We start from the raw sequence: 15959 nt of genomic DNA, 5'->3' as shown, positions 1-15959 counted from the left end.
GATTTGAGCGCCCCACAGGAGATTTGGCCTGATAGAGGGAAAGAAAGCACAGAAGAAAGACCTGGAATATAGGACTAGGAGAAAGCGGGGCGGGGGGGGGGGGACAGCACAGCTGGAAGCAGCTCCCTGCCAAGTGGATTTAGCGCTCGCAGGGAAGTTTCTTTTTTTTTTTTTTTTTTTAAGATTTTTATTTATTTATTTGAGAGAAAGAGAGAGAACACGAGAGGGGGGAGGGTCAGAGGGAGAAGCAGACTCCCTGCTGAGCAGGGAGCCCGATGTGGGACTCGATCCCGGGACTCCAGGATCATGACGTGAGCCGAAGGCAGTCGCTTAACCAACTGAGCCACCCAGGCGCCCTCGCAGGGAAGTTTCTAGGAGCCGTTGGGACCCCTAGAGACAAATGGAAGCATCCAATACCTTTTAGGTCAGCTAGGTCTCATGGGAAAAGAATAGGCTTTGGTTATCTTTATGGATTCAAATCCCAGCAATGCATTTTGCTAGTTGGTCACTTTGAGCACATTTTTTAGGTTTACTAAGCCCCAGTCTCCCCATTTTAAAGACACTTATCTTTTCTCCTCCCCTTAAATGTACAACTAACTTTTTACAATTTTTGGTGTGAGATGAGTAAAAACAGATGTAAGGAAGAAAAAAAAATCCAACTAGAATGTATTTTGCTAATTTGAAAAACGGCTTTTAAGAAAGTTGTTCAAAATAGAAATTTTTACACTTTTGGAAGTAGATCACACTGGCTTTGTTGGCGTGTGAAAGTCTGTACAGTTGTCAACACCCTTTGGCCGATTGGGCTTTCTAGATTTGTACTCCAGGCTCCTCTAAGTCCCGGGGAAACGCTTTATAATGTAATGCAAGTGTTCTTAGCAAGAAGCTGTTTCATTCTTTTTTTTTTAGGAGTTGGGTTTTTTGGAAAGGCATAATTGGTCCCGCAAGATATATGAGTCTAGTTTATAAACCAGTTATTCATAGTGGGGTTCTCCAAGACTGATTTTATAGCCTGAGAAGTAAGTGGGTTTTGACTGACAGGTAGTTTAAGTAACTTAGAGGAGTGTTAAGCAAGTCCGAAGGACTTACCAGTTCATACCCCTTGAGAAAATAAAAACAAGAAGCAAACAGCATGACGGTATTTTGTTGACGACTTTGTTTTTTGTTTTAGAAGGCATATGATGTGTCAGAGGAAAGACTGAGTGTTGAATACAATACTGGTATGCACTGAAGGTAGAGAAGAGCTTAATTACTGCCTCAGATAACATCAGATATCCATTTATTAGCACTGAAATTCCCAAGGTAAATAGGCAATGACCCATTCTTAATAAGAAGTATAGTTCATTTTAAAAAGCAAATGCGATTATTTCAGTTTAGCATTCCCCGGGCTTTAATAATGTGGGGTTTTCATGGGCTGAACTAAGAACATTTAAAAGAACTAAAGTAGGTAAGTTTCTCATAATTTGAAAGGTACCTTTGGAAGAATGACTCATTCATATCTACATAGATTTGGAAGAGGATAAGCTGGGCAGAATGCTAGAACTGTTCCTTGGCCAAAAATAGGAACAGAGTTTAAACTTTTATGCTATATATTTGCAAGTTCAAAGATTTAAGCAATAATGGACTCAGTTGACAGGACAGTGATCAGGTACTTTCATCATAAAACTCAACTACTAAGCATAACTGAACTGAAACCAGAGTATTGAGATTTCTCTCCCTCAGAGATATTGCAGGAATAGCCTTGTACATGAAATCACATGTTTTTTCTTTTATTGCTTTAAACCGGAACCTGGGAAGTAAGCTGGGGAGGGGAGGAGATAACTCTTTAGGTCGTTTGATCTATTGGCCTGAAAGAGCAAATTCTTAGCATCTTATCTTTCCACTGTCCTTGGGACTTACCTCTTAACCTTTTCTCCATATTCTGATTCTAATTAGTGGTTCATTTTAAACTGTTAGGGTTATTTACAGGTCAAAATATTTATGTAGGCATCCCAGGCTAGCCCTTCCTCCTTTCTCTTTTGGGACTCCATATTCCGTTACTTTCAGAAAGACCACTGGACATATCTTTGTGTAACTATATGGTTCTTTGGAGGAGTAGGTAACCCAGCCCCAAAGAGATCGATTCTCCTTTTTCTCTCTCTGCAATCTGTTCTGTTCACAGTTTAACCTTTACTTGTCCCAGGACATTTGCAAAGTCACCTAACTTAGCCCTCAGATGTCAGGTCCTCTCCACTCCAGCCTAATACTGATGCTGGAAATGAGCCTTCTAAAGCACAAGACACTCCCCTCCTTAAATGCCTTCAATGGCTCCTGATTGCAACCAGTATGAAGTATAAACTTCCTGCCATGAAATGCAGTGTCCTCCATGTGACTCCAACATAACTACACAGACCAAAGTCACATGAGCCCCTCACAAACTCTGTGCTCCTGCCAAATCAAACCCTCCCTTGTTCCCCAACTTCACCCTGTTTTTTATGTCTTTACAGGTAGGCATAGCTCCAGGCAGATAGTAGGCATTAAATCAATACCAGTTGAATGATAATAGAATTTCAGTAGGGGTATATACTGTAAAATTGTTTCACCCTTTCTGAAAATTTGAAAATTTTCATAATCAATGTTGTACATTCAGAAACTGTGGCAGAGTCTTGCTTTCTTGTCACAGAATAATATATAGAGCCCTCAGCTCTCCTCTAGGCTTACCTTTATTTTCTCTCTATCGATTTTATGGTCTCTCTAACTTCTCTTTACTTGGAGTGATGCAAAATTAGTTTTATTCGCTTAACTGCAGCACAGGAGGACATATACCCAAGGGACTGGGGACATAGGACAAACCTTCTGAAAGGTTTGGCCTTCTGCTGAGTGAGGCAAAGGAGGGATCAGTGAAATGGGGGTGGGGGGCGTTCAAGGCAGTTCAGCAACTGACTTGCAGCAGTCTTGGTTCAGGAGGTGGGAGTAACAACGTGGGACTGGGGAGACATTGCTAAGAAAGCAGTAACTGCCCAGAAGAAAGGATTGTCAGTCATTTTGCAGCTGCAGTGTGGCCTTGGGCATGTAGAAACGTTGTCACTGTTCTGTTGGGAACATTGCTATGTGATTACCAGAAGTGTTGATTTTCAGTTTCTTAGATGCTCCACTCCTCCCTTCACATACTCGAGTGCATGGACACACACACACACACACACACACCTGTTAAGCACTAATGCTAGTTAAATGCATGGCAAAATTGAGTAGTGGTGATGTGGGAAATAAAGGCAGAAGAAAAATTATTCAATTTCCTTACTCTCTGTAGCCTATTGACAAGTCCTTGAAACAGGCAGAGTGACATTCCTCTAGGGACTCAACTGCCTCGATGTTAATACTTTGGTAAGGGCAAAAGACAATCTTAGTCCAGCCCCTAGGATCCTATAAGCCTACTTTAACTTATAAAAATTCCTTTGGAAACTTCCTTTATCTCTAGCCCCCCCAAGATACATGTTGACAATCATCCCCCAAGCATATGACCCACCCATACACATCTGAAGGGTCTCATGACTCAGGTTTTATTAGACAGTCATAAATGACCTTTTCCCAACAATAGCTAGCCCCTCAAGGTCCTGGAAACCTTGCTTCCAAAATTCCTTAGAGACTTAAACTATCCCTACCCCCCTCCCAACTTGAAAGTATATAATGGGCCGCTCCTCACGACCCCGGTGCCGCCCTTTCTGCCTACGGGTCCTGTCCGCATGCTTTAATAAAACCACCATTTTGCACCAAAGATGGTCTCAAGAATTCTTTCTTGACCATCGGCTTCAAACCCTAACATCTTTTCCTACATCAGTGGGAGATCTTAGTGAATGATACCACCATCTGCCCAGCCATCTAAGTCAGATCTGGGAATCATCCTAGATTCTGTTCTGTTTCAACATATAATATCTCATCGCTCACAAGGTCCTGCTAATTTTACCTTCTAATTATTTTTAAGTCTGCCTTGTCCACACCTTTACTATTGCCTTTACCTGGTTTAGGCTCCCTCGTCTTAATTCTGCATTACTGGAAAGCCTATTAACTGGTGTCTGTGCTTTTTCTCTTTTCATTTAAATCCATCCTCACACTATGGCCATAATATTCTTTACAAAATACTGAGCCCTCAGTAGTTTCTAGTCACTAGAGGATAAAGTTTCTGAACAGCTTTCAGGCTCTCTGCAATCTGCCCTCTATTGACTTCTCCCTTCCATCCTGCTATTTATCCACTTCCTGCTTTATGCTGATACCTTGCCTGTGTATCGGTTATCTATTGCTATGTAACAGAGTTTGAAATGGTGTAAAACCCCTGGCCCAAGAAAATAGGAAAGGCAACAGCAAATGAAGAGTGGGGGGAAGTTCATCCAATTAAGAGTTAAGGTCAGGGTCATGAATCAGTTTGGAGATTTGCAATGGTCCAGGCAAGTCGTGATAAGGACCTGGATTAGGACCTGGGAGTAGTGCTAAGGAGGAGAGGGCAAATTTGAGAGACAACTAAGAGATTCAGTTGGTGATTGATTGGCTGTGGGAAGGCAGCAAGGAGAGATACATCAAGAAAGAATCCAGGGTTTTAGCTTCAGTGCTTTGAGAGTATTTCTCCTTTCCTTCCTTTTTTTTAAAATTTTTTTATTTTTTAAAGATTTAACTGGCTTTATCAAGTGATTTCTGAATTGGTCAGCGTTCCGTCTAGCAAGTAGAGGGGAAGCTCTGAGGTGCTATATAAAAAAAAAAAAAAGGAAGGTTTTTTTATAGGAGGGTGGGGCAAGAAAGTTACTAGCAAAAGAAAATGATTGTTCGTCTTAGGGGGAAGAGCAAGGGGTCTTATCATGCAGATGACCTCATCTTCTCATGGGGGGTGGAGAGGGCCACTGTGGTAGACTCACTGGTACCCATCAGAAAATTCCTTACTGACTAGTTAAGACCGTATTTCTGGGGAAGGTTGAAACTACAATTAGATTATTCATTAAGTCCTTGTTTGGGGACTTGGCCTAAGTGATATCGTTTTGGGCCTGTGGTTTTCTTTTTTTAAAATCCCCACCCTTTGTTCAGACTCTCAGCTTAACAGAGATATGGTTAAAATATAAGGCATTAGCACTTTAAGAATATTTCTAATGAATACAGAAAATAGAGAAGTAGGGACATGTTTAGGGAAGAAGATACTAAGTTGGGTTTTTGGGTTTTTTCTTAATTACTTTTGAATTTTGTCAACATAATTCACGTATGTAGGTGAAAAATCCAAGTCATATTACGCTTCTCATCATAAAAAATTTTAGTCTTCTTCCCCATCACTCCCCACTTACCTGTAAGGTTTCCTCCGACTCTTCTATCTGCTTCTTCTAGTATTTAACTCCAAATTTCTAAGTAATCTACCTAGTGTGTTTCTTAACTTATTTGTTTAAGAGTTGCATTTTTTTCTCAAGTTGAGGTATTTTCTATGGACTTCCTGTTAACCAAGGTGGGAATTTAGCACTCTTACCTAATGTCCCAAATTGCCTGTCCCCAGTCCTGTTCAAATGGCTGTAGAATATCTGGTTGTTGCTAAATCCATATTTGATGTTTACTTTATTATGCAAGTATTACTGCTCAGCCAAGTAGTATACTCTAATTGTGTTACCTTTCTTGTACAGTTTTATATTCTTCGTCGAGTGAATAACTACCTCTTTTTGGATTGCTTCGTTTTCTGTGACACTATCGGGACTTCTGTCCAAAGCTGCAGACAGAACTGTACTATCCTTATGGATATGACTTTTTACAAAAACTCGTGTGGTATTCATATTTTTATTTTCTTGAGGCTCCTGCCTGTGGATTGCTCTGACTTAGTGCTCCGACCCATACTGGTGACTCTTTAGGCACAGCTGTCGTCTTGGGTTTTCTCTTCTGTATTAGTTCCCCTATTAGTGAAATTTCCGTCTTTCCCTTTCTTGGTTTTCTTTCCTGTTTTGGTGGAACACATCTACCAGTAGCTTCCTGAATAGTGTAGTATACAAATCAATTTGTTTGAAGCCTTGTAGCTACCTGAAAATTTTACCCTCACACTTGTTTGATAGTTCGGCTGAGCACGTAATTCTAACTTGAAGGTTATTTTCCTCTTAGTGTTTTGGAGGCATGTTTTCCCAGCATCTCTTAGCTGCAGTTGCTGCTATTGAAAAGTTTAATGTCATCTTGGTTCTAGATTCTCTTTTGTGATCTCTATTTCTCTCTCTCTCTCTCTCTCTCTCTGGAAAGTTAATGACAGTCTCTTTATTTCTGGAATCTGTTCTGTGTCATTTCATTCCTTGATCCAGGAACTTGGCGGTCCCTTTAAATCTGAGAGTTAGATCTATACCTCTGCTAAATGTTTTTGTATTATTGCTTTGATAATTTCCTCCCTTGAATTGTATCTTCCTTCTTTCTCTAGAACTCCCATTAGTTGGATGTTGGTCTTCCAGAACCAATCTCTTAATTATCTTAATCTTTTTTCTTCCTATTTTTTAAGCCCTTTTCTCCTTTAGTTATATTTTCTAGGAGATTTATGTGTCTTTATTGTCCCACTCTTTTGTCAAAATCTTAAAATTGCTACCACCTCATTTTTAGTCTTCAGGAACATGCCCTTGTCCTTCATTCCCCTTTAAGGCAGTATTCTGTTGTTAAATGAACGCAATATCTTCTCTTACCTTCTTAAAGATATATATACTTTTTGTTTTTGAAAAGTTATTACACTCCTTGTGTTTTTGTTTCTTCTGATTTTCTTCCTCTTCAAGTGATTTCTTTTGCTTTTTCTTCCAAATTAAAGGCTTTCTTCCAATGTTCAGCGCTTCTTTGACTCTAGTTTTATACTAAGTGTGAGAAACCAAGTTGCTGGTTGGAAACTCCATTGTCTTGAAGGGATTTGCCCGCGGTTCACTGACTCCCTGGTGTTGATTGGTGGGGTCCAAGATACTTCGTTGGAGGACAAGTAAGTATGTATAGGACTCTTCTCTTGGTGGATTCAGGTATTCCAGAGAAGAATCCTTCCTTCTCCTGCATAGGGTGAGAGATAGAGGCAGATAGTTCTGGCTGTCAGCTTTCTTAGAGCCGAGTGTTGGAGGGGCCAGAGGCAATCAGTATGTAGACTTTCTCTTAGTTTTAAATTGGATGCCTCTTCCCCAACTTTTCCTGTATTTCGTATTCTCAAGTCTAGAGTTTCTATGGCTTAATTTTTCAAAGAATAAATTTTCTGCAGAAGGAGTCTCTTCCTCTGCTAAGGCCTGGAGGTGTCTGAGGCTCTACCCTCTGTTACAGACTTTCATCTGTCCCTCTAGTTTCTGTGCCATGCTGTCCCTTGCCTTCTGCAGTGTCTGGTACTTACCATTTGCCTTTCTGTGGCTTTATGATGTGAATGAGCTTGTTTCTCATTGATATTCTGCTTTCATTCTCTGCAAACTACTTCTTTACTTTCCATCTAGCAGTAACAACAAAATTTTGATCTGCCATATTTGCTGTCTTCTTTGGCCATGGGATTTACACCTTTGAAAGATGTCTTTGCTTTCACATTAGAGCGGTTTCATAAGGGAACAGAAATAAACAAATGTGTTCAATTCACTGTGTTTTAGCAGAAGGATTAGGTTGCGTGTTGACCAGCTGAGTTTAATATACCCATGGGGCATCAGGTGAAGATGTTCAGCAGGCAGCTGGGTAGATGAGCCTGCAGCTTCGGGGAAGAACAGTTATGTGAGTGGTGTCAGTAGAAGGTCTACTTTGAGTGATGGGACCACCCCGGAGAGAATGTGTGGAGAGAGATAAGCTGTGGACCAAGGATAGACTCCTGGGAAACCCAATATTTAAGGGGAAGGCAGAGGAAGAGGGAACCATGAAAGAAAACATTCTAAAAGATCCATGAAAGCACAGATTACGGAAAGCAAAGCATTGGTAAATTTACCAAAGTGGTAATGTCAACCTGTCAGAGAGGGCAATTAAGACAAAGACCTTTGAATTTGGGAACCTGGAGATCATTAATGACTGGGGCAAGATGGTATGGACAGACGTGAGAATGCAAGGAAGAGAGTGAAAATTATTTGTTTTCTTTGTTTTGCTTTGCTTTGCTTTGCTTTCGGAAACTACAGAGGTAACTGTAGGCAGTGTGTCCATTCCCTGGCAGGAGAACCAGATCAACAAGTCTGTGCGTTTTTTCTGTGGTCTCCACTTGGATACTGTGTACACTTGATTTTAAAATACTTAACGAGGGGGTTCAGTTCTGTATTTATTTGTTCTTGCTAAGTAGTCCGTGACTTTGTTGCCCTTTGATTACCTGTGTAAAGGTATTTGGGATGGTTTGATTTTTTTTTTTTTTAAGATTTTCTTTATTTATTTGAGAGAGAGCATGAGTGGTGGGGAGGGGTAGAAGGAGAAGCAGACTCTCTACTGAGCAGGGAGCCTGACATGGGGCTCCATCCCAGGACCCTGGGATCATGACCTGAGCCGGAGACAGACGCTTAACTGACTGAGCCACGCAGGTGCCCCTGGGACAGTTTGATTTTTAAAGATCATTTCTTGTGATCAACTCTTATAACTTTCTAGGGCTGGTGTGGGCAAGTCAGACTATATGGGACTTCAAATTCTGAATATGTGTGTGAAGCTGATACTGTTAAGGATGCCTTTCCTAATTACATATATGATGAAATATTTGCAGGATAATAGAGACAGTGGGGTGCAGTGGGAAAAAAAGTTCCAGCCTGTTACACTCAGAATAAACCCCAAGTTCTATTCTACTGGGGTCTCTGAGGAAGCCCCCCGGAATAGCAAACTCCTTTCCCTCACCTGAGTTCTGGAGAAATTGAGAAGACAAAGAGCAAGTAAAATGGTGTCTGTATTCCTGAGACAAACTGGGTTGGGCTGAAACTCTTAGTTCTGGGCAAATGAATTTCCTACGACTGAAGCCCAGCATTGAGCAGATTTGCCCAGCCATTTACAGGCCCAGACTGGGCGGAGAGAGGAGAGCATTGCTCCATGTACAGAGCCCAGCATGCCCAGTTTACCCACATTTATCCATCGGATAAACCTTTCCACCTCTTGCCCCAGCCTCCTGGGAGTGAGCGACAGGGTGGCCAGAGGCCGGCCTCACCATGGATGGAAACATCAGGTCTGGGGAGAAGGGAGCCCCCAAAACATATGTTGGCTTTCAACACCCAGAATGATCTGATACCTGGTCCCACTTGGTACTACATTCCTCCTCACTCGCTGGACTCCAGCCACGCTAGTTCCGTCCTCATTGCCTCCTGGGATAGGGTCTTTGCCATCCCTTTTCTGCAGCCGGGAACTCTCTTCTCCCTGGATTCACATGGAAGGCTCTCATATCCTTCAGAGCTGCTCACATGTCCCTTCCTCAGAGGGACCCTCCCTGACCATCCCGATGTAAAATAACACCACTCCGTGACCCATCACTCTTGACCCCTTTACCCTGCTTTCATTTTCTTGATAGCTCTTTCCCGCTGTAGGGTAAGCTTCATGAAGGCAGACACTTTGTCTCTTTGGTTCTCTGTGCCTACACTGGAGTCTAGCACATAGTAGGAGCTAAAGATATGTAATTTGAGCTGCGTGGGTCCACTTGTATGCAGATTTTTTTTTGATAAATACAGTACAGTACTGTAAATGTATTTTCTCTTCCTTACGATTTTCTTTCTTTTTTTTTTTTTTAAATTCAAGGAGAGCATGTTCTTTCTTTTTTTTTTTTTTTTAAGATTTTATTTATTCATGACAGACAGAGAGAGAGAGAGAGAGAAGCAGAGGGAGAAGCAGACTCCCAAGGAGCAGGGAGCCCGATGCGGGACTCGATCCCGGGACCCCGGGATCATGACCTGAGCCGAAGGCAGACGCTTAACCATCTGAGCCACCCAGGCGCCCTTATGATTTTCTTAATAATATTTTCTTTTCTCCAGCTTCCTTTATTTTAAGAATACAGTGTATAATTCATGTAACATACAAAGTATGTGTTACTTATTATTGTTATTGGTAAGGCTTCTAGTCAACAGCAGGTAATTAGTCGTTAAATGTGGGGGGAGTCAAAAATTGTATCTGGATTTTTAGCTGTGGAGGGGGTCACACTCCTGACCTTCATGTTGTTAAAGGGTCAACTCTATTTGTTTATTGAAGGGAGTGGATGGTCCAGTGAACTTGGAGTCTGCCCAGGCTCTGCTCCATCAACATGGGCCCCTGTTGACTACTTTGAAGACCAAATGAAACAATTTGTGGATAAGAGATGAGCAAAGTACTAGACTCATCTAAGGGACTGTTACATGGCGGGTATTCTCTATAATAATAATCTCTGTTTTGGAGTCAGGGAGGAGTTTCTTGTCACCTCAGGGAGTAATAGAATTTCCCAGAACCATCCTCATATAAAATATTCTCATCCATTGTGCCCAGTCTTACCCTTGTATTTGCCACACTGTGTATCTTAATTTTTTATTTGAGAAATTTAGTCAAAGTAGATAGCAAAAAGGAGGCTGATTCTAAAAAGAATAGGACTAATTTACATCAGAAAAATGAAGAATTTCTCACTGGAATATAGTGCTTTTGCCATGAGTCCTAAAGGACAGGGCTTCATCCACCCCTAAAAAATCGTTTTCAAAACTGAAGGACGTACACTAGAAATCCATTATGAATGGATTTTCTTCTGGGCATGTGATTTTCATTGTTTTGCAGATAAACGTGTGCTTAAATCACTTGCAATTTTAGCACCTGTAAGTTTTGCAAATGCCAGGATAATCCAGTTTACCCAGAATTCTGCTTTTGTCAAAAGTTAACGTGGACGCAGATTTTCTCATGTTATGTCATTTATGCAGTGATATAATGTAAAATACATGGACTTTGGAATCATATAGATCTGGCTTCAAATTCCAGCTTTACTGTTTAATAATAGCTAAGTGGGGGCTCAAGAAAATTAACCCAGGACTTGAGAAATTGTTCAACCTGGGACTTAGTGTCCTTATCTGGATATGTCTTAGGTAAACCTCTGGATTCAGGGCCTTTCTAAGAATAGTGTCACAGTCAAATAAACACATGTTGCCCAGTAACAAATGATAGGCTATGAGATGTTCTGGAACCAGGAAGCCTGTTTAAGTTCATTTAACCCAAATTTTCCCAAACTTTTGTCCTTTTAAAATCTATTAATATCTTACTGAGCTAATATTTCACAGAAGATCCTGTGGGAAATCCTGGCTTAGAATAATGCCAGACATATCTCAATAAGAAATCAGTTTAACTTCTCTTTCCCATTTGATTGTTGATGTTTCAAATATTACCCACTCCATCCTCCATCCTGACTCCTTCCAGAGTTTTCCCAACGTCCAGTTGGATAGTGGTCCCACTCTCCATGTATTAGTTTCCTAGGGCTGCTATAAAAAGGACCACAAATGGGGTGGGGGGTTGCTGAAAACATCAGAATTTATTATCTCAAATAGAGGTCCAAGATCAGTGTGTTGGCAGGACCATGTTCCCTCTGAAACCTGCAAATGCGGAGAGGAAGCAGAGGATCCTTCCTTGACTCTTCTTGTTTCTGGTGTTTGCTGTAATCCGTGGCGATTCGTGGCTCTTAGATGCACCGCTCCAGTCTCTGCCCCCACTGTCACATGGCCCTCTTCTCTGGCTTTGCATGGCACTCCCCTCTCTGTGTTTCTTTGCTAAACGCGAGTGACATTGCGTTAAAGTCTCATCCTCATCTACTATGACCTCATTCTGATTTAACTGATGACATCTGCAAGGACGCTATTTCCAAATAGGGTCACATTCTGAAGTACTGGGGGTTAGCACTTCAACATTTCTTTTGGGGGCACACAGTTCAATGCATAACAATCCATGAAGTTGCTCTGGGCAAAAGAAACTTAGGAGTCATTTTTGCTTCTTTTCCTTCCCTCCGCCATTATAGCTAGTCTATTAATAAATACCAGTGGGCTTGCCTACAAAATGTAGCTCACACTTCTCACCACTCCACTGCTACTCCCTGGCTCCAGCCTCTGCCATCTCTCCCGGAATATTTCATCAGCCTCCTGATTGGCATCCGGGTTCCATCCTTAACTCCCGTAGTCCACTTGCTAGATGGCAGCCTGAGTGATCATTTGCCATTTCAAAATTCTGATTAGACCGTATTATTTCCTAATGCTAATGAAAATGAATACAGCTAAAACTCCACATATTTTGGCCCTGACCACCCTCTGAACTCATCATGTGTCTGCCACTTTCTTCCTCATTCACTGTGTTCCTCTTGACCAAGAACAAACAAAACTTACTTGCACCTGAGGGCCTTTGCATTGTTTCCTCAAGGTGGGCTCTACCCAGAGGTGTTTCCAGACTGTTAAATGAAGTGTTAACCCAGCAGGAAAGGGCCCAGGATATACACATTCCTCCACCCTGTTTTGTTGAATAAATAAAGGCCACAGAGTGCATTACATAAAATTTTTGGATATTACACAAAAATAAGAAGCCTTTCCTGATCAAAAATTGTTAGTCTGTGGGGGATGTCTGCGTGGCTCAGTCGGTTAAGCAACTGCTTTCGGCTCAAGTCATGATCCCAGGGCCCTGGGATCAAGCCCAACATAGGGCTTCTTGCTCCCTGCTGCTCCTCTCCCTCCCCCGCGCCCCTGGCTCATTCTCTCTCTCTCTCTCTCTCTCTTGCTTACCCTCTCTTTCTCAAATAAATAAAATCTTTAAAAAAAATTGTTGGTTTAGGAAATACTGGGCTAAAGTTTTAACAGACTGATCTACAGCAGAACTTTTTAGCAACATAATAACTTAATTCTGCAGGGATATAATATATCATATTTCCAAATTTACCTGAATAAGGAGGAGGGACTCTGGCCCACATTTTGGGAGATGCTGGTATTGCCTTTGTAGACTGATTAGGATTGGCCTTAACTCCTTGCTTTACCACTTATTAGTGGTGTGAACTTGGGCCCATAACTTAAATTCTCCGAGGATCAGTTTCTCATCCCTAAAGTGGGATCGTAATAATATCTGCCCCAGGAAGGTCAGAAATAAAAATATAAAGCAATTAGCACCTTTCCTTGTATATAGAGAATGTTCAATGATTGGTAGCTATTACTGGTATTATTATGATGAGGCTTCATGTCTTTCTGTTTCAAAACTTGTTAACATTTTGGGACATGTCTACTTTTTACTTCCCACCCCCATTCAGATTTTCCTTCTGGTTGGAGTGAGGCTTCGAGGTAAAGCTTCCTCCAACTGTGTCAGATAATATTACTCCTCCTCTTCCTGATTGTTTTCATCCTCTACCTGCCACGTAACTCAAGTTTATCTCCCTTTCCTATGGGTCCAAAAATACGATGGCAGAGGTGGGAATGCCTAAGTCATTAGCAAGATTAGATGCCCCTGTCTGATGCCAGAGGGGTGGCCTGGGAAACGGAGATAGGCATGTTCTCAGTGCCTCCTCAGCAGAAGGTTGCCCATCACCTCTCACCTTGTGTGTCTGGTACTATGTCTCTCCTGGGATGAGAGCGTGTCAGACACCAACTGGAGAAATTAAAATGATGTCTTGAGGAAAACGAGTAGTGGATCCCTCTAAATAAAGGCTTGTTTACTTAAAGGTTTTTTTATCCAAATAAACAAATAAACCACTTGTTTGCATGGAAATCTTTTAGCAAAAGAGCTAGAGTTGGTATTTATGAAGGGTTGCACAGTAGCTCTTTATGATAGGATTCGGGTGCTTTGGATTTGCTTGATAATCTCGAGACATGTTTACATCTTTTTAAAGTAGAGGAACCACTTTCTTTTACCTTTCTTTCATTGCAGATTCCATGGAAATGTCTGTTACTCATTGGCCTGTTTTGTTTGTTTGTTTCTTTGGGGGAATGTTTTTTTTTTTATGTTGGGAGCTACTAAGGCCAGTTATATAGGGAGGGGGATCCAAATAGCTATTTTACTGCAGGTACAGCATTTCTTACATGAACAATTCCTATCCTTTGATTGGAATAATAATCTATAATATCAAATAGGCAAGTGGGAAGGAGAGAACAGAAGGCGGCTTGACAACGTCTGCTCTTTGTTTCTTTGTCCTCATTCTGGAGTTTTTGTTTTTGATTCTTTTTTCATTGGTAGACTGCACAGTTTCCAGTGGCCTTTTCGGGTTTCTTTTCTAGAAGGCTTGCAAATCTGACCATGTTAATGGTTGCTTTCAGACACTAGGACAGCTTGGCAGGATTTTGCCCTTTTGTCTCTTCTGCTGATCATTTCAGTTGGAATTGGAGTGTGAGTTGATGGAAAGAAGTTTCCAGCTCATTTTTCAAATTAGGAACATGAGACCACGGTGTGTGGGTAAATGTTTAAAAACCAGCTCTCTGGGGGTGGGAGTCTTCGCTGATTTCTGTGGTGTAAATACTCCCACCAGGGCTGATTTCAAGATACCAACAAGATGTTCCTGAATGCAGAGTTGGAAAGAAATGCACTGTAGCCAACCATTATGGAATCTGTCCACCACATACAAAAACCGTAACCCTGGAGTCATAGTAAAATGTAGTAAATAGCTATAAAGTGATGCGTTTTGAGTATTTATTACTTACGTTTTTAAAGAAAACTTATTAAATGTTTAGTTTAATTTTTAACAATGGCTTTGTTGAACAACAAGCTCTCAAAGCTCCTGGAAAGGTAACCACTGGTTTTAACACATCAACTGGGACCAGAGAAGTCACGTCTCACTGAAGTGTCAATGAATGAATGAGTTGGCAGAACTGTTTCTAAAAACCAAGTTTCTCCAGGAAGATTGACTTATTAATATTTCTGCTTATTCATTTGTCATTTTTTTATTGCATGCTCTAATGATCTGTGAAAGGGGTTTAGGACTGTTACAGGCTGTTAATCATCTATTGAGACAATAACAGAATATCTGAATATAATTGTAATCAAGAATAAAAGTGTGGAAAGCAGATTCAATGTAGAACCATAAATAAATCCTGGCTTTGAGTCTTGGGCCTACTACTCAACAGTGGTGTAACCTTATGTCACTTACATACTTCTCTGGCTCCAGTTTTAGTCTCCAAGATGAGAGGCCACATGAAAATCTAATATCTCATATCTGTCTAAAATATGATTCATTATTTAGACACATCAGTTCAACAAATATTTGCTGATACCAATTATGTACACATTTGTTATGGACTCGATTCCAGGTAGAATTAAATCCAATATAATAATAGTAATTATTATTATAACAGCACCTCACATTTACGCAGAGGCTTCTAATTTGTCAAAGAGAGAGTGTACTTTGAGTCTGGAGGTTCTATGGCTCTAGGAGACCAAGACAAATCCTCATAGAATGTTAGAGAAAGAAGAATGTATTCTAAAAGAACAAACAGAACCCTTATTCCTAGGAAACACAAGAGGTCATAACCAGGTAGTAACAAGGAATAAGGAACGAGCATTTTTTTTTGCCATGTCTATCAGTTGCTTCACTTTATCTTAACAAAAGCAAAACCGAAAACTATTTTTTTCTAATTATAAGAGTAATTATTGTAGAAACTTTAGAAATTTTAAAGAAGTGTTAATTAAGGAAAAACTACCATATATCCAATATAATAGCCTGCTCTTCTTTACCTAATATTTTAGTATATTTTCCAAAATATTCTTGTTATTTTAATTGCTGTGTCTAATTCCATCTTTTTGGTGTACAACAATTTACTTATCTTAAATTGTTTACATTGTTGACAGTTTTTATTATTCTAAGGAACACTGGTAAATAGCTGTGTTTACAGAAAAACATTGTACTTTGGACATATGGTTTCCAACTGTAATATTTAAGGTTTAGTAAGACAATTTTAGTAAATCATACGCTTTTGACCTTTAGCTTGTTTAATTCTGCCGATGTTGCTTTGTATTTACTTAGATTTTATGTTTCCAAACATTAGGAGGAACAGTTTGCCTGAATCCTTCAATATGAAATATTTGAATTGGAAATAGTATCAATGTTTTCATATTATTTCAAGTAGACATGATAAATTGTA

The 15959-nt window shown here is 40.5% G+C and overlaps 1 protein-coding gene across 1 annotated transcript in view; it reads left to right on the top strand.

The window, feature by feature from the left end:
- Window positions 1-15959, top strand: part of CPVL (carboxypeptidase vitellogenic like) — a 162564-nt gene that overhangs the window by 486 nt on the left and 146119 nt on the right. The gene's annotated exons all lie outside the window — the stretch shown is intronic.

The sequence above is a fragment of the Eumetopias jubatus genome, unplaced genomic scaffold (assembly GCF_037043125.1).
Source record: "Eumetopias jubatus isolate StellerSeaLion01/CBP00866 unplaced genomic scaffold, mEumJub1_p1.0 scaffold_14, whole genome shotgun sequence".
NCBI lineage: Eukaryota > Metazoa > Chordata > Mammalia > Carnivora > Otariidae > Eumetopias > Eumetopias jubatus.
The sequence above is the reverse complement of the archived record's forward strand: the minus strand, read 5'-3'. Positions and strand labels throughout refer to the sequence as shown.